The sequence below is a fragment of the Ambystoma mexicanum genome, chromosome 2p (genome assembly GCF_040938575.1).
Source record: "Ambystoma mexicanum isolate Mex_15411 chromosome 2p, UKY_AmexF1_1, whole genome shotgun sequence".
Lineage (NCBI taxonomy): Eukaryota > Metazoa > Chordata > Amphibia > Caudata > Ambystomatidae > Ambystoma > Ambystoma mexicanum.
In genome coordinates, this window is record NC_090923.1 from 403127458 (window position 1) to 403147380 (window position 19923).

The following is a 19923-nucleotide window of genomic DNA, read 5'->3' on the forward strand; positions in this document are numbered from 1 at the left end:
TTCATATCTGATCAAGTGATTCTTGGTATGCGCCATATTTCTTGCCTTTGTATCCTAAACATAGTCATCTTCATCTGGATCTGTCCATTCAGTAGCCCATTTGAGGTAGGCATCTTGGCCCATAAACTGACTTGTTCTGCAAACCACTATGTGCGACAGACAATGGCCCTCATTAGGACTCCGGCGGAATACCATGGTGCCATGGCGGAATGGGGATTACCACCACATTACAAGATTGGCAGGGTGGTAATTCCCCATGCCACCATGGCCCTTCCCCATTCCCATTTTTGCCCTATATGGGGAAGGCGGTAAGTACGGTACCGCAAATTGCGGTACCGTACTCACCTCGAGAGTCCCTTTGCAGGCCCCTACTTTAACGGCTGGTCTAGACTAGCCGTTCAGGTCGGGTCCCGCAAAGGGACCTCGTAATCAGGTGTTAAGGGTTTAACGGCGCCAACACCTTTTACAGCGCCATTAACCCCTTAACGCCAGGGTCCTAATGAGGGCCAATGAGCTGTCTGAACGTCTATTTCAATAGCTATGAAAATCTTGGACTTCCCCATACTGTAAGGCAGGAGTGCACATACAAGGCATTCTTCCTTTGATGTTCTTCTTCCAACTTCCTTCATACGCTGGTGCCAAATGTTATTCCCCAAATGCGCTGTACTGTCCAGATAGTTATTCAACTCACAATCATCCTTCTTGGCATTTCTTTATGGTCTTGTTCTTTTTATATGAGCCTCTATTATTACGTCATGGAGCGTTTTAGTATAACTCTTGCTTCGCGGACCAATCAATGGAGCATGTGTCAGTGGGTTGGATGTTTTCTCATGCGCTATCTGCATAGGGGAATTTACTCCTTATGCTGCTGTTTTTTTCTGGCAGCAGCAAATGATGGCCATATAAGGTCTGCAAACATTTCCATACGTGACCTCTCTAAAAAGGTTAACTTAGGTTAAATTATCACAGTATCAGGTTCTCTTGGTGGGTATCTTAAAAGTGGGAACAATCACATGAGGTTTCTGCTGCCTAGTAGTTGCCACGGTCGTACACTCTTTCTCTCTTACGTATACATCAGAGTTTTCACCTCGTTCATCTCGACATAATATGCTGTGCGTACCACAAGTTACAATAACACCACTATGAATAAAGCACAGGTATAAATGACACACATGTATGAAAGATGACAATAACAGCTTTTCACACATCGTGGACGTCTCTCATGGTCCTCCATGATAAAGTTGCTTCTGATGCTGCCCATTTCAATCTACTAAGGAAGGAAAACACCTTTACTGGGGCAACATCATGCAACACGACCTGGAATCTGCTGATTTGGCTCAAAAAAGGTTAATCAAATAGCTGCAGCTGGTTGGATTATTTCAATGACGTTCACCAGTTCCCAGTGAACACCTCGAATCTGTCTAATATCAGATGACATGAAGATCTTTTTCAGCATGAAACAAAGTTCCTCGATCAGCAGCCTATTGACTCTTCTCCCTCAACAGTTTTCACTCAATACTCCTTGGTATCTCAGAATACACTTTTACCTCAGTTATGTCTCTCAAGAATTGCAACAATACTGTATTGTTTCTCTGGTCTCATCAAGAATGTTCTGGCATTGGTACGTCTTCCAACAGCATATGGAAATTCCTCAATTATCAAAAAGAATATTTGACGAATCAGTATAATTGCTTTATCCGGTGGCAGGGGCATTTGCGTTTCCCCACTAACTCAGAAGGCCTCAGAATTTGTTCAGTGATTGCTACTGTGGTTATTTCTTATTTTCGATCATTACCAAGATTCTGCAGAAGTATTTTGATTGCCAAAGTTCTTCTCCACTGGAATGAAAGATGAGAGCACAGTATGAGTAGAAAACCTTGCTCGAATGTTCCCTACAATTTTTTTATTGGGCACCACCATAGGCATTTCCAAAAAGAATTTCAGTAAAAAAGGAATCAGGATACTGCTCCCTTTTCCAATTATTGAAACAGGAACTACATATCTGGCCTCCTTGCCTTCGAGATCAAGACTTAAGCATTTCTCAGTCCAACGTCAACAAGCTCCAGTGGCTTAAGTTCTTACAACTTCCCTTAGCTCTCTTATTTTCAGGACTAAAGGAGTGTCTTGAAACAAGCCACAGTCCAATGAACTACTTGACTGCTTTTGTCTCCTTCTTCCTCATCACACATTAAGTCTGCACGTGCTGAGGTTCCTCCCCGTTGCTCATTTCCGATCATCGCTTTCCGTGGGGGTGAAGGGGATTCTTCAAAGAATATCTTTATTTATTTATGGATGACTAGCCTTGTGCATTTGTCTTGCACCTTGGCTGCAGGTAAAGCCACGTCCCTCCCTAATGGACGGCTACTTGAAGCGCAAATCGCTCCTCTCCATAGTGAGGTTTTACAAAGTTCATGACCTGATGTCTGGTGAACAATTAAAGACAAAGTCCCTTAATTCCAGTTGTTGTAGCATCTCCGTCGGTGTTCTGCGCTGCCCCACACCCCTGTCTTTGGAGCTCATCTGAAATGACAAGGATACTCGAAGTTGTACACTAAGGAACACACGTAGTTCCTTTCCTAACAATTATATTGCTGCTTGGGCATCACTTCTAAGTCTAGTTGGAGGGGGAGGGAATTCCTCATCCGCCTCTGTGTCACTTTCTCATTATGAGATAGGATGGTAGTCCACCCCTGGCCAATTTCTTTATCTCATACACTGCCAGTGATAGACAATGCAACCCATCCTTTCTTTCATAATCAATTCCCACATGGCTATTCCCTCCTTATGCAGGCCGTAAACTTTCTTTCTAACTCTGTCTGTCTGCTGGGACACGCCAATGAAACCTTGCTGTATACCGAAAGCTTTTCCATTCAAAGGCTTCATTAAAAAAGAATAGACTAAGGACATTATCTTGCTTCACTACCTTACATAATCCTTATCTATACAGATTGTGTGAACCTCTAGTTGCACCACATTAGTGGCATCTGGGCGTGTATACATGATCCATCTTTAGTCCACCCTAAAAAAGACGTACTTCTATTAAGCATATATCCAGGTTTAACTATTAATTTTGCAATATCGGCACGGGTACTAAAAAGGTTCCCTATTATTTCAAAAATAATTCTCCTAGCAGTGCGCGACATGTGCCCAGCAGTAAATCTTTTAACATACGGTGCACTTAACTATACAAAATACAACTTGTTCCACTTTTTTTCAAACCAAACCATTCCTCGCACCCGTGACTGCATTAAATCAGATTTTAGTCACAAGAGATGCTCGACATCAGAAAGTTACAAAGGCACAATACCTTGCAACAATTGTAATTGTTGCCATAATGTTATCAAATGAAATTATGTGAATCATCCGAACAAAGGACAACCCATACCTCTGAAACATACCTCAATGTGTGACACTACTAATGTGATTTATGGGATCAAATGCCCTTGTGGATTGTATTACGTTGGTTTAACGGGAAGAAAGGCAAAGGTAAAATGGGGGAGCATAAATCCAACATCAGGCAATCTTCACCAAAGTCTCAGGTAGCAAATCACTTCAGAGAACAGAAACATAATGTGGCACAAATTCAAATCATCATTCTGGAACACGTGACTTTGCCTAAACCTGGGGGTAATTTGTCTAAACTTCTACAACTGATGGAATTATATTGGATTGATAGACTTGATTCAATGCACCCAAGGGGGGTGAACTTGGACTGGGACCTCAGTTGTTATCTATAGCAGAAAAGAGATGAGTCGGGACATTTTGACCAGGGACACCTGACACCTCTGTATTTATATAAGAATCAGTGGTGAACTATTGTCTGAGAAACGATATGCTGTTCAGAATATATTTATGTGTTGAAATGAGATGTGTACTTTGTGCCTTAGGTCTGTCAAGAAATTATCCATGCAATACAGAGTTAATGAGGAGATTTAAATGTATGTATGCACTGTGTTATCATCAAATGTAGTTAGAAGTGCGGTATAACAATTATGCACAAAATGAATTATGTACTTATGTGAATGTCTTGATCCAATGGATATTGGTGAAGTAAATTATACCCAACTATTTAGGGGTATGTATGGCAATTAGCACAGTGATCAGTAATATGCACATAGTGTGACACTCTGATTAGTACTTATAAGTTAGAACAGAAATAATGTGTTACGGTCTGACAGAAGGAAAATGTTACGTAATTACTCTCCACTTTTCAACTGAATTACTAGTGACACATCTGTTTAGGCACAAGGGATAATGCTCCCAATGTTCATAGTATAACATAATGGACTATTGTGATATGCACTACTGAAGTCATAGCTACACAATCAGTTGGTTACAACAAATGGTGAATTTACACACACACACAAGATGGCGGACGTAGCGTCCAATAAACAGGGTAATCAGTAACACGCTAGATTTCATGAAGGAAGCGTTATTTAGTAACACGTGATCATTCAAAAACTTTCAATGTCTTTAGTAAACATATAACGGCTAGTTTGCGCTAGATTGAACGGCATGAGTAAGTCAGCGCGCCCGCCACATATGAGAGAAAGTATTCACAATACCAGCATGGTTGCTACAGGCAGGGGGGAAGAGGAGAGCCTGGAGTGAGTCACTGCGCCCCGGGCGTTTAAAGCAAAGTATTTGCAACACGGAAACAAACACGATTATCACAAAGTGAAGGTAAGGGACCAACTGATTATGTTTTTAGAGAATCATGCAAGCTCAGTATTCCATTAGATGAGGATTTTAAGCATGTAATTCCTGCTTATGATAGATGGAGTGTGAAAACACGGAGGCGAGGCGTACGCTATAAAGAAAATAAAGCTGCATGTCTTGAAAGAACTCTGTGCAGATCAAGTAGCTGTTTGAGTGACTACTGAAAGGAATTAGGTACAATTACGTAAGTGTTATATTTAACTACAAAACTTGAATATTCTTGACTGAAATACTAATATGAGATTTACGAAATCTCATTGCAGCAACACTTGACTTACATAGTTCAGTGAAGAAGTATTTTCATGGCCCAGACTAATCTAGTCTCAACAAGTGAAACAAGTGAGTACACTTGTTAAAAAATGAGTGAAGTTAGGAACAACTTAAGTAGTCAGGGTTTGTGGTGGGACACAGCACATTTTTTTGCAACTGATCCCACACCAACCCTATCTTTTAGAGGCTAACAACACATCACCTTTGTAACCAAAATATATTTTTCTTTAGATTCCTCAGTAAAAATGAGGAAGGGAAGAATCAGTGGCCAAATTCAGTCGCAGGTTATTGCAGAGTTGTTGTTATTTTCAGTATCTTTAAGAAAGTGATTTAAATTACAAATGTTGCACCTATGCCTATTATGTTTTTGTTTAAATTTACAGAATGTCAATATCCAGATAATTCTTACCTGAAGAAGGGCGAATTGGCACTCGAAACGTGTAGTAAATGATAGGCATATAATATTTATCAACCTATCAGCATATCAGGATAATTTTTGTTGAAAAATTGAAATAATGTGAACATTAACCACATTGTGAAAACAAACAAAAGTTATTGTCTAAATGCAAATTTTCAATGAATTTGTTTGATGACAAGAAGTGTATATTACAAAATCTGATAACCAATAAGTACATCTATGTCTGCAAACTGATTTGTTGTTTGATATAAATATGTGGAATTCAAAACAACAAATTATATAAAGTAACAAATATGGTAAATGTGTACAAAAGAACCTTTTCAATTGACATTCTTAACTTCTTAATTATTGTGTGTGCCCCTATTTGTATCCCGTCTAGTACGAGGTGCAAATTATTCCACATAGCTTCTGACCTCTGTCAGCATCCTTCAACCCACGCTAGTCATACGCAGGCCAGACTGCCAGGTGCTCATGAGTTAGTCTTAAACATCCGCTTCCCACCAATTAGAACATCATCCATCATCACATAAGTGGTCAGTTGTCATTTAGAGCCTTTGAACTTGTCCTTGGGAGTGTTCATGTGCTCTGGAAGATACAGGGGAGTAGAGGTGCACTCTGCCCTCATGTGACCATTATGCTTGTCCAACTCCTTCTCTCCACGTGACTGGAGACCACGAAATTGAGCTTTCAGTGTATTAAAAAGGACTATTTTCCAATGAGCCTCTTATGTCTTCTTTGTTCTCTACAAGCTTCTGAACAGGAAGTTCATTCCTTTACAAGATTGTAACTAATGTCTGTTCTTCTCAGCTGAATACGACCTTGGCTTCTTGGGTCGTTCAACCTCGCCTTTCTGAAAATCGCCCATAATTCATTTTTTTTCTAACTGCACCATACGTGGAAAAGATGGCCTTTGTCCTTTAGCTCAGATCTGCATATAGCTCATAGTGGGACAATCTATTATTTACTCATTCCTATGTATACATACATTGGCGCCTGCCGCAAGCTATTTTACTATAAAGCTAGCCTCATGAAAGCATTGTCTGCTTGTGTTACTTTGCATCTGTATACGTGAGAACTGACTTCAATAATTTAATCGTCTCTTCAGCATAAGCCTCTTCATCTTGAGTCCAAGATGTTGCTTATCTTTGATACTTTCTTGGTGCCTTATAGAATATCTGCAGTCTATCGTCTCTGCATCTCTTCTATGTACGTCAGCTTGACTCCCACATGACGTCACCAATCTGCTTTGTCAGTCAGGCATCCTGCTTCCTCTGGGATTTTGTTTAGACAGCTATCATACTGCCTTGAATGCAAGTATGGTTTTCTCAACGGGAACCTTGCCTGCAGGATTCCCTTTGTCATCTGTCATTTCAATTGCTCTGCATAGGTCACATACTCTGGTTTCCAACATATAGGCATTCTAGGAAAAGGGATTGAGGTGGGGGTCTTAGCTACTCCTCTACAGTCCTTGATGAGATCTCCCAATGTCTCCATTTATATGTAGAATAATATGGAGACAGTACTGACGCCTAGGGACACCATATACAACTGGAATGGCAGTGGACTTGAAGGAACCACCCGAAAGACCTGAGATTGCCCTGGTAGAAAGGATAATAGCCATTCCAGAACAAGCACCTCCACCTGGAAGCATACACTCGAGATTGTCAAGATTGCACCCTGCTCAATTTTATCAAACGCTGCCAAGAGATTGAGGAATCGACAAACGCTATCCCCACCCAAAACACGAGAAAGGCTTTGCTGACTCTGTGCCAAAGCGAGATCAAAATCCAAATTGATAGTTTGTAGACAAATGATTAGAAGACAGATGAAAACACATATGAAAGACTACATCACACTCATGCCATTTTCCTAAAAATGGAAGAGCTGTAAGTGGAGTCTAACATAGGCTTTCAAAAAGAAGACTAAACTGAAGCATATTAAAAATAGAAGGGACATGCTCTGCCATAAAGAGGAATGAAACAGAGGATATCGAAAAGGTGCCAGCACAGACACAGAATCGTTATTCAGGCTAATATAGGGTTATCAACATCACCTAATAACTTCACAGATGCCATTAAGATTGTACACTCACTATTTTTTTTTTAAAGCGAAATGCATCAAATCTGGGGTCACATAGAGAAAGAATGGTATATGCAATATAATGTATATATGTATTAATGAATGAAAAGTAAATAAAACAGCAAAATGATGTATGGTCTCTGGATATAAATCTTTGCATAGCTGTAGCCTTCTCCCCTCTCAGACTCATATTGCTCTGAGGTCACCTCAGCCAAATGTGCCTTCTGCCCTAAAACCATTGCAAGAGGAAGACAATACACTTAGGGACATATTCTCAAATACAAGCCCAAATAGAAAAGTGCCAAGAAGTAGTTTTTTTATTTGTCCTTGTTTTAGATATGTACAGGTCGACTTATTCTCAAAGGTGACCTGCACATTTCAAGGGGTATGTGCGGCAGTGAAGGTGATGTGCTGTCCTACCCTCTGGCATATATTATTCTTGGAAGTGCTATCCCAACATTAAGGTTAGACAGACCCACAGTGCCCATGTTAGATCTAGGAGGGGTGTCATGTCAGTAGGATCTCATGGCCTATGGTTTTACATTCAAGTGAAATGTTTAATAGGATACGTGCATTGAGTTGTTGTCTGTGTTGTTTTTCAATATGTTCCATGTAGATGAAAGTGTGGATTCTGTTTCTCTTATTTTTTGAGTTTCAACCATTCTTTTTTGATGGGTTTCAATTTGAGAGTAAACCTTTTGCCACGATTATAAAGTTTTAAATGACTTTTCCGGTGCTATGATATCATGGGTGAATGTCTCTGAGTTATTCCTTTTGTATTCTGCTCTGTGATTCAGATTTAATATGGTGTTTGGTTGCTTCCACGGTTTTCCCAAGACGGTGTTGTGTGTGATCTCATTACTAAGTGTGTTTTGTGTTGCAGTTCCTTGTAATGGTTTTGTGGGCACCTTCCCATCACCACTTCAGCACTCCCTTGTTTACCCCTACTCCTAAAAAAAGCTGTCTGTCGACTCATCCTGCCTGACTAATTACCACCCGATCTTCACTATCCCCTTCTCGGGCAAACCTTTGGAGAAGTTGGTCATCTCCCAAATAATCCACCACACTGAATCTGTTGGCTGTCTCCAAGGCCACCAATCCAGATTCAGAGCAGCCAGAGGCACAGAAATTGCTCTCCTGAACAACTGTGAAGACCTGCTCTCTAACCTGTACTGCAACTCTTCTTCTGTTCTCATCCTTCTTGATCTGTCCTCTGCCTTCAACACTGTCAATCATGCCACTCTCTGATATCAGCTCTGTGATACTCTGGGTATCATTGACTATATGCACTGGCTTCGCTAACCTCTTTCCTTTCGAATAGGCCCTCCAAGGTTCAACTAGCCCTTTTCTCTCCTCCACGTCACTCTCTAATTGTGGCATCCCTCAGGGATCTATCCTCTCACCGTGGCTCTTCAACATTGTCCTTGCCCCTCTCGCACACTTGAGTTCCATCTTCTCTCCTCACTTCCAGTGTTATGCGGATGACACTCAGCTCTACTTTAAGCTACCTCCTCTCCTTCCTCTGTCATTTCTGATTGCCTGACTGCTATTCAGGCATGGTGTGCTGCCAATGATCTCTGTCTTAAAGCCATTAAGATAGAGATCCTTCTCATTGAAAACCTCCTTCCTTCCCCCTTCTCTCTACCACTCACCTTGGGCTCTCTCTCCTCAGCTCCTTGTGAGACAATAAACCTGGGTGTCATCTTCAACTCCTCTCTCTCCTTCTCATTACAACATATCACTGGCCTTGCCAAGAAGGCTCACTTTCAGCTTCACCTCCTCAGAGGTATCCTCCCTTTCCTCACCTTCCCCTAGAAACTCAATGTCTCTAGTGATCTGATTCTCTCCATGCTGGACTACTGTAACAGCCTCTTCCTTAATCTACCTCTCTCCTGCTTTTGCCCTCTTCAAATAATCCAGAATAGGACTCCATGAATTATTCTTGGCATCAAGCCCAGAGACTGCATCTATCTCCTCAGCCCTACAATCTCTTCACTGGATCCTGGTGGCTGCAAGGATCAAATGAAACAACTTCTGCATCATCCACATGGCTTTCTGAGGCCTGGGACTGCAATACATTCAACTTTCTCTCCCTAAATACCTCCCTGCCAGAGTCCTTCAGTCCTCCAGCTCTAACTCTCTGCAGGTCAGACTTTTCTCCAAGCAGAGAGTGGGGGTAGTTCTCTTTCTACGACTGGATCCTCCCTCTGTTATGGCCTCCCTGCCCCTATCAGACTGGGGCCAGATCTTTAAGTTCTGGAAGCTTCTCAAGATCTTCATTTTCTCCTCCTCCTTGCCTCTCCCCCTTCCTTGCTAATGCCCCCCCCCCTTGCTGAACTAATTGGTTGTAACGCTCACCTGATTCCCGTAGAGGCGCCGGTCTTGACTGGGCATATACCGTATCTTCAAAGGTGATGTGTAACACACGGCTGGCTCTTTGGGCTGGACCTCTGTGCACTGTATGTTTGACTCGAAGGGTAAGATGTCTGCAGATAGAAAATATGGGATTAAGGAACTGGGTTATTGAATGTCTCTCTCTTCTTCCCTTTCTCTTCTCCTGTAGAACCCCAAAGGTTAACGCTCTCACCTTAGGTAAGTGAACGCCGTGCTCTCCATCTGCCTCGGAGCAGGGTGCTGTAACCAGTTTCTTCACTGGATAAGGGGAGCACGCCTCTTGACTTCAGAGGACTGCTGTCCGTCGTTTACTGCACGAACGGTAAGTTTCGAGTAATTCTAATGTCTTTAAAGTCTTTAGTAATGATGTTTCTTGTTTTGCAGGGTTCCGGCGATGGCGGATGACGGGCTGAAGTGAGTTGAAGATGGAGCCCGTGTGATGAATAGAAGCGCCTGGAAGCACGTAAGTAAGCGCTAGTTGCCTGCTTCACGATGCGCTCTAACTGTCTTTTTATTTTGGCAGGTACAAGTTCGGAGCGGCTGCAGGGTGCCGGAATACCCGCTGGGTTAGATGTGGAAAGGAGTAATGGCACGTGAGTATTAAAGTTCCCCAATGTCTTTAAACGCACCTTGTTTTGTCTTTCAGATGTGGGATGCAGCGCCGAAGGCCTCCGGAGCGTGCAAAGAGTTGGTAAGCTTTTGTCTTTCAGATGCCGGAATGCAGTGTGAAGACCTCCAGAGCGCACGAAGAGTAGGTAAGCCTTTGTCTTTCAGATGCCGGAATGCAGCGCGAAGCGCTGGTGACAGCCGATGGACCAGGTAAGTGAAGAGCTGTCACTGAAGACCGTAATGCTAACCTGTTCTTTCTTGTCTTTATAGGTGTTGCTGAAGACTGGATTCAGGATGGTAAGCCTTTTTCCTTAGGCCCAGGATCAGATGCAGAAGACACGATGAGTGTTCTGCTGCAGAGGATGCAGAATAACGCAAAGCAAGATTCATCCATCGGGTGTGGTTTAAATAGCCTCCTGTAGTGCTTAGGTGTCTCCTTCCACAGCCACGCCTAGGTAGGAAAAGAGTTCCTGCTTTCCAGAAGAGTTCCAGTGTTCTGAATCTAGGGAGTGGCTCCTGCCCCACCCAACAGGAAAAGTAGTTCCAAACAGAAGAGGATCCGAGGCTCAACTGGCAGGCAAGTAAGCAGCATGGTCTGCTGCAGGTAAGTCCACCCAAGCATTATGAGCCTGGCTCTTCCAGCGCTGGGACTGGGCATATTTATGAGCCTGGTGCCACTGGCGCCAGGACTGGGTCCAAAAGGTCCCAATTGGGACTGGTTGGCACTCGGAACCTGGGTTATGTATCTGCTTCCAAGGGATTTGGCAAAACCCTGACCTTTTGGAAGCAGAGATCATGACATTGGCTGCCTAGTCCCATCCGAGTCATACAAGGGCCAGGCCCTCCCTCGACCATTCTGCCTCAGTACCTCCTTCCAGCACTTGCCTTTGGGCACCCACCCTGAGTGGACTACTGAGTTTGGTAACCTCCCCCCTCCACGCACTATTTACAATTATCTGTCCCCATGTGCTCTTGCTGTCCAGACTCCCTCCCTGCATTTCCTCCCTAGCACTTATCTAGCCCCCATGTCTACCTCCCTCCTACATCTGAATAGGAGTCAGTTTCATTCAATGAGTGCTATTATCAATGGTTCAAAAATTGTTACATGAAAGTCAGCAACAACAAGAAATGAATTCCATGGATTTGATGGGACATGCAGTGCACCTGGGAATTCCATGGTTACAATGTTGCAAGTGTGCAGTTTTCTGACTACAGAGTATATCCCTTGGAAATCAAGTATCAGTAGAGAGGTCTCTCTGGGAAAATACAATAGGAGACCTAGACACCATAGCAACAGCACAAAAGAGCACCTGAGAAGGGAGAACAATTTCAAGAGAGCAAACAGTACTAGGTTCATGACAACCAAGAAGTCCAGGCAAGAACCTACCCATATACTGCCATGGGATTGTATGGGGCTTCCATCTTATCTGAGATGTGGGACACCAATATAAACTAACCCACGGACGACGGATACGCAGACGACATCCTGGATAATGAACATTCCAACAGAGACTCGAAGTGTTAGTTGTTGGAAACCACAACTCACATACAATCCAGTGATGCATGATTAACTGGAACCTTAGTATATATTATTCCACTCAGTGTCCTGTACAATCCTAGCTTTGAGGGATACCTGAGGGAATCTTGGAACTAGCATCTGTTCAGGTCATCAACCACATTGGGCAGTGACTTTCATGCCCTGTCAAGATGCAAGTTCTCACAGAAGCCTCATTGCCAAGAGGAGCCAAGGCTGAATTAGAAACCTCAAGATAGCCCATCCTCCTTAACAATGTGGAGACAGTACAACTGACTGTACCATGGATGGTCGAGATAGAAAACTGACCACCTGCCGTTCGGACAAATCTAGTGTTTGCTGAACAGGTACACTAGGCTGAAACATGTTTTGGTTTGCATGTGTTTCCAAGTGGGGAAGGCATGGCCTGGTGGTTTGAGCTGTTATGCACCACATGAGAAGCTATCAGACGGATTTGCATATGGCTGGTCTCCTTCAAATTGATTCAAACCCATGTATTCAACACATTTGTTGATTACAGTTAAACCCACTGTGCCTTGGACCTGTTACTTGTGTACAAAAATGACAGATTAAAATTTAACATGGAGCAAGAATGCCTTGTTGCAGAGATGACAGTGTGTCTTAGTTTACAAGAGAAAATGATCTGGGACATAGATTTTCCACAGCACAATCAGTGCTTCATGAAGGCCCAACCAGAGATATCGACAGGCCTGAAAAAAAACCTAGTGCGTGTCGCAGTGGCCCCAGTATTTCCTCATAGAGAAAATCAATGACAACCTCAATGCCTGCCCTTCCTTCAAAGTCAAAAAAAGAGTGAAGCCAGTGGGAAGTGGGGAGAGATGTGAAGAGGTTCGTAGGCTGGTTCTATTGAGTTCCACGTGGCTGACTCAGTGGGCCAGGTGCAACCCCAAGCTATTGGATGTAGGGCCCATAAGCGATTAAAGGATGATTACCTCATTAACCACCATTTAATTCACCACATGGCATGAGTTGACAACAGCACATCATTGTAGGCCAGTGCTCGTGGGCTATGACCCTCCCAACATCACCAGAGAGAAATGGTAGGTCAGTGTTAATAGGTTGAGGATTCCCCTGCCGTAGTAATACATTTCAGGGCAGTGGTAAGTCACCCCCCTCAAAAGTAAGAGCTTCTGAATCTTTCTCAAAAAAAATCCAATTTTAAAATCTGGAAAATATGCATGCAACATTAATAGGTATTGGTATTAACAATGTATTGGTAGTGAGGACTCTCAAAGCATGACAAGTGAGCCCACATCATTAGGGAAGTCATGTCATAGCTGTATACAGGTGTGCAGTAGATCAGGGTACCTCTCTGATACACTGTTCGAAGCTCATGGTTTTATGATCATGAACTGTATCCTGTGGAAAATTATGTTATGGAAGTATTGCTTCCCACAGAGCATTCTGTTACGGGGAATACAATGCTGCAGCAGTACTGCACACAGTTATTCCTCACAAAAAATGTTTTAAATACTTTATCAGGTTTTTCCAAAAAAGGTAATCCACAACCTTAGGGAACAAGATACATAGACTGTGCACAGCCAGCGGAATGAGGAGGGAGAATACATTTCATGGTGGCAGACGGTTCAGGTATAGGCTGATCCAACCCCCTGATCCCAAAGAAGGCCCGAGTGCATTCTTGAGTGTCAACCAACCACAGCCCTGTGCCAATACAGACCACAAGCATAGACCCTTATTAAGTGACCCTCCCATGGACACTTTTCAAACCTCTCTCAGGGGATGGAGCGAACAGTATAAACCCCACAGGCCCCAGTCATCCCGTGGCATTGGAGGAGCAAGGGGCTCACAGTTTGTGGTGAGTGGACGCTTGAGAATGTTGGAGGAATTAGAGGCTAGAAAGACTGAGGAACTTGGAGAGGTGGCAGCAGTGGAGTGTAGTAGGAGGTGGAGTTAGCCAAAAGAATAAAGGAGGTGGTGGCATCAGAGGGAGAGAGGGTAGTAACATTAGAATGAGCGAGTTTGCTAGAAAGGGTAGTAACATCAGATGGAGAGGAGATACTAACAGAAGGTGCGAGGCTGCAGGAAGGACTGAAAACAAAACGACAGGAGGAGAGAATGGGAGTTAGGAGAAGGTGTTAAGATCCCACCAGGACAGGTGGAACTTGTGAGACCCAACGGGAGGAGGAGGTGGTAAATTCAGAAGATAGGTGCAACACAGAAGAGGTGGTTACATCAGGGCCGAAGAGAAAGACTGAGGAGGTGGAAGCATAAACTAGCTAAAGTGATACCAAAGGTAGTTTGGAAGTGATAACAGCTGGAAGTGAAGGGAGAGTAGAGGAGGAATATGTGGTGATATCATGAGGTGAAGGTGGTACAACAAAGGAGGTGGCAGAAACATCAGGTACTGAGGTACTGAGGAAGAAACTGAATGGAAGCCAGACCACAGTTCCCCAGGTTGACAGCATATGGAGGTTCTTTGAAGCCATGCCAGACCTAGGCAGGAGAAGGAATGAGTTACAGAATTCTTGAGATCAGAGAGGCAAGGAGAGAAGAAGCAGGCAGCAACCTGCATAGGGCAGAACCTCCATAGCACTTCTCTAGATCTCGTTGTGCACTACTGGTCCTTACCTGCTTGCTGGCAAGACTATGCCCCTGAATGTGTTGGGGTACAACTCCCAAGGAAAGAGGGGATTAAACTACTTTGGATCTGTACGGATAGGAATAGGCAATTCAGATGCCAGAAAAGCTGTGGAGCCTGGGAAACGTGAGAGGAAGAGATCCAACTACCTTACGAGAAGAACCAATTTGCCAATTTTGTTGAGAAACTCAATGTTTCTTATTTTAAGATGGCCCCTTCATTTAAATAATCCCATAAAAGGAATAGCACTCGAGAATATTGTCTTGGTGTACTTATTGGTTCCAGGCAAACCCATTGGCAGAAGTTAACCTGGTTGTTTATGTTCTGTCCAAATGAACAAGTTCATCTGTCTTCATGCAGTGTTGCCTTGTTCTGCTGCCGGAGTCGTTTGATTGGTTGATGGTACTTCCCTGTGTCAGTCAAACAGTTCTAGTGATGGTTGCTACTCTATTGGTTGCTGAGAGGGCATCAGTGGGAATATCGATCATGAGAGGGGTCACTCTACAGTATCTTGATTGATTGGGCTGTACATGTTATGATCTATTTTACAGAAAGTGCATCCAGTGTGTATTGGGTGGAGTGGGCTGCTCCTTTTACCATTAGTTGGCGGTGAAGGTTAACCATATATCAGCTATTCTGACCCCTCAGGACAAGTGTCCAGGGTAAGTTCCCATGTACCAGAAGCACACAGACGAGAACACACATATACTAGCAAGGCAGCCAATGGGACATTTATTTTCGTGGAACAGTTGGCTAATTGTGGAAAGGAATTCCACAATCACAAGGAATATGGTCACAATGGATTGGCTCCATTAGATTCACTACACTGAGCATTCATCGCCTCCTCCTTCCATTTTCTGTTTGTCCCAAACCAACACACATCAGACAATATGTTCCATTAGTCTTCTGTGAGCAAGCTATGATAATCGCATTCGACACTACAAGATTTGATTTCCTAGAAAAAAGTAATAAGGTGTAAGTGGGAGCAAGTGCAAGAGAAAGTCTCCTTTCTTCCGCTTCCTAATGTACAATTCTAAAATATTCTCAGAAGCTGTATTCGTGGGTGTGGCAAGCAGAGTACTTGTTTCAGCACTTTACGTTATCTCTCATGACCATCCTTTCTTTGCTGTCCCTTCTGGGTCCCCTATGAAGGAAGAATCAGAGTATTCATATGATCAATGAATGTATGTCTGTCCTAGATGATATCCGGTCTGGTTGCTATAGGATGCTAAAGGAGGTGAATGTTGCTACCTATTTGGAATACAGTCATCACTGTACAGTGCACCGTCTGCTCAGCCATAGGTTAGGGCTAGGGCACCAACATTCGTGGTGGGAATGGAAGTAGTGTCCCAATGCCTAAAGGGCTAGGTTATTTTGGACAAGCTGGAATTTACGATTTGCAAAGAGGTTTGACCTTTATGTTTTTAAGGCTTCTGCAAACACATTCGTAGGAGTAGGTGACCACGCCATTGAGGATTTCTGCACAAGTCTTCAACTCAGTTATAACTAATCCGGCAGAAGCAGTCAGAAATTCTGCCTGAGTCAGTGCACTGACACATTTCTGCTAGGGAGCAACTGTTGATGCCTCAATGTGGTGTACACATTATCGACAGGTGCACACTTGCTGTATGCAGGGCAACACTTTGCAGTGTGTTGTATGCATATGTGGTAGAATCCTCTTCATGTTTCCATGAGAACAACTGATCCTCTAGGTGAAGTCATTAGGAAACTTCGGAAGATCGACTGTCTAATCTAACAACGTCATTATGTGTTTTAGATTCCTCCTGTTCCAAAAGATACTCTTTCTGGCATTACTCTGAGACATCCTGTTAGTGATTTGGAACAATGCTATGGCAGGTGCTTATGGGAACGGGGGAAATGCGGGCAGCGATAGCTCATCGGCAGCTGAAAATGAAGGGCTTAATGACATTCTAGGCTCTCGTCACATAATGTCCCAGACTCCTCCTCTGTCCCTTTCTAGCCCATCACAGCATAGATGTGTCCTTGCATTGGGGACCCCAATAAAGGGTCAGTCTAGTCAGTGTTAATGGTCAACAAATACCTTCCAGTTGAGATGGGGGAGTTTCCCACGATCAATGATCCCTTTCACGTAGTTGTTAGGATTAGGCTGTTCTCTTTCAAACTGACAACGCAATAGCCATGGCACAAAGAAACATGTAGAAGATCCCCAGATCCCACTGGTGATTTAGAGTATAATGCCCCTTTCCCTTACTTTCTTACTTTCCCTGGCAGCATCCTCCTACACAAGTCGTTGGTTTCCCAGTTGCCCTGCATGGGGCATGCCCATGTTCTGGACTTGATATTCCACTCAGTCATAGCCAGGCTCCTGATGGCTCCCATGGCCATTCCATATCCTTCTTAGGATTACGAGGGTTACTCACCTATGGGTCTAGGGGTTCACGGAATCACTGATTTGGCATCTGCATGTTTTATGCACTCTGATATGTAGTTCACTCTCTCACCTCCGATCCCCTTCATTCGGATGGAAGATTGTCTCACTAGGCTATCCATGACCATGTCTGGCAAGGTCAGAAAGTCAGGTTTCCCACTGGCACAACAGCTCACTGCCTCTCCCCTCTTTCTGTTCCCCACAGCTGCATATCAACCACCTTGTGCAGGAAGGATCTTGAGTAGGAAGGTTTCTGGAAACTATGAACATTGTGTTGGGGTACCATCATCTTAAGGTGCAATGTAACTGTCTTCATCCCAAGCAGTGGGACCTCAGCAGGGGAATTTGTACCAGCATAAACAGGAGATTAGTGACATCCTGGGCGGGCTGTCCCTGAAACTTCATGTACCTTTATCAGCTCCCATTCCATCTGAGGGGCTATTAGTGGATTTAACTGATGTATCTTCCAATATGGTGCAATTAACGAATTAAAAGTAGGCTATCAGGCAATTACAATGTGTTAATAGTATATGATGTATGGAGAGGCTATCGGGTGATTATAAATTTGTTAATACAACATGATGTATGAAGAGTTGGCTTTTGGCCTTTCAAACATATGTATAATACAAAACTATGTTTATGGTCAAAATGATCTGTATTAAGTTGGTCATTGTGTAAGATCAATGCACAATACAATCGATCTCTCATCGCATTCCAGAACAAGAGTCTTTGTGTTATTATTAGAGAATTGGTTCGCGCATCGCTGTAGTTATTTCAAACTTACAATCCCGTTCCAAAATCGACCTCCCATAACAATGGAGGTTTTTCAATTGGCATGCTCTTGATCATAGTGAATTTGATTAGGAAGTCTATTGGTTTCACAGTCCTTTTGGTCTCAGGAAGACTTCATACGTAATTACTGTGATGAGCAATAGAGATGTTTGGATAATGCACTAATTATTGACTAGTAATCTCCATTGCTGCACGCCCCTTTTTCCTCTTCATAGTACTTCTGCTTAACTTTCCCTCCCTGGAGTACAGATCGTCCCTTCCTTGGTATTAATATTATAAAGGAAGGTTGTGATTGAGAGTTCACAGAGGGGTTTCATACCCCAGATGTTAGGGAGAGGGGAATAACATTATACATAGTATACATTATTTTTTAGAATAGGCTCCATTCAGAAGGCTGGTACATTCATAAGTGAGTAATGGGACAAGGAAGAGTAGGACTAGGAGTAATAGTGATTGCCATAATGTATAAGAGCATCATTGCACATAGGCAGAAGTGACAAGATGGTTGTGAAAATCGCTTCAAAGATAGGTCAGATTTTAAGTGGTAATCAAGTGGTAAAGGGCCTTCTTACCCTACAAAAAGCCGGTGCTCGATTTGGCACAGAAAATGTATGCGCAGGAAACCTCTCCACGTTCCACAAATTCATGCTAAATATGTGCACGATGTTGTTGGATGTTTCTACCCACAACATAATTAATTTGATTCACATTACAGATATCTTCATCAAATGCTTTTATAATTTCAAAGTCTGCCACAGCATAGTAAATCATGCAAATGTGCCTCTGTATAATTTAAGTAATTATGCAACAATAATTGGATTATAACTGAGCTTGTAAAAACATAATGATATCTGATTTGCAATATATTCTCTCACTGTATTTAACCAATTACTTATTTAATTTCTTGAGGTATCATTTCGAACACTTTATAATCTGAAAGCAAATAGATGAATATCAGAAATGCCCGTGCTGTGTAAACAAATCTGATGTGCACCAAATGGATTGTTTGCTACAGAAATGAATATAAGAGGGACACTGTTATTTTCGCCATATGTGTAAATTATACGTTCGAATAAAACAAAGCAAATGCTAGTGATGGTATTACAGGCTTTGAGATGTAATTTCATCATCAAGTAGGCCTAACATGTTATCGGATTTTCTGCAAATGCTGCTTGCCAATGTTTCAATTCAAACAATGGCTGACAAGCTTTTAGAAACAAAACACCTTATTCAAAGAAAATGGGGAATCTGAAAAAAACAGAGACTGCCTAATCTTCACAAATAGGCAGGTCAGTGTATACACAGCAATAACCCGCACATGCATTATGGTCCGTGTGCCGGACCCAATGATCTGTTGGCCAGACTTCTTTACTGTATTATACGCTTCCAGCACCCATATGGCAGCAATGAGCGCTTACCACAATGATAGGCCTTCAGGGATCTTTTATCATGGAATGTATAAATAAAGAGAACAGTGTTTTAGCGCTGTTTGAGAGACAGAAAGCAAATCAGGACAGCATAAACTCATATCATACAGAAATGCCCAGAAGGGTCATATATCCCCAATGCCCATGCGATTGCTCACATTAGAAAAAGGGGATGTATGGCCCTTCCTTTCACAGAAACGTGCATTCACAATGTCTGGCAGACAGGGCTTACTGTAACACTTGAATGTGTTCATTTATGCTGCAGGATTCTTGGACAATCAGCATATGTGTATCACAGATGCATCCATTCTGCTCACCTTTGTGAAAGAGACACTCATTCGTCCATGATTAATGTATCAAGCTCTAACTATTCCGTTTCTATACCGTCTGTTATAAAGAGTAGAGTCCCTCCTTTGATCTTTTGGATGATTCCATCAGCAACAGTCACAGGAAAAGAGGCCAGGCTGCAGCTGTTCTGTGTAGCATAGAAGCAACAATACCTGTCTTTTGTGTTGTGACTAGACCTGTGGTCGCACAGGCCAGTCAGATCAGTGCTGGGGACACCCAACATACTCATCAGCAGGCATTGTTGCGGGTTAACTCACGGGCGCACGGGCAAGCCAGAAGGGGTGCAAGGGCCTCCCAACACAC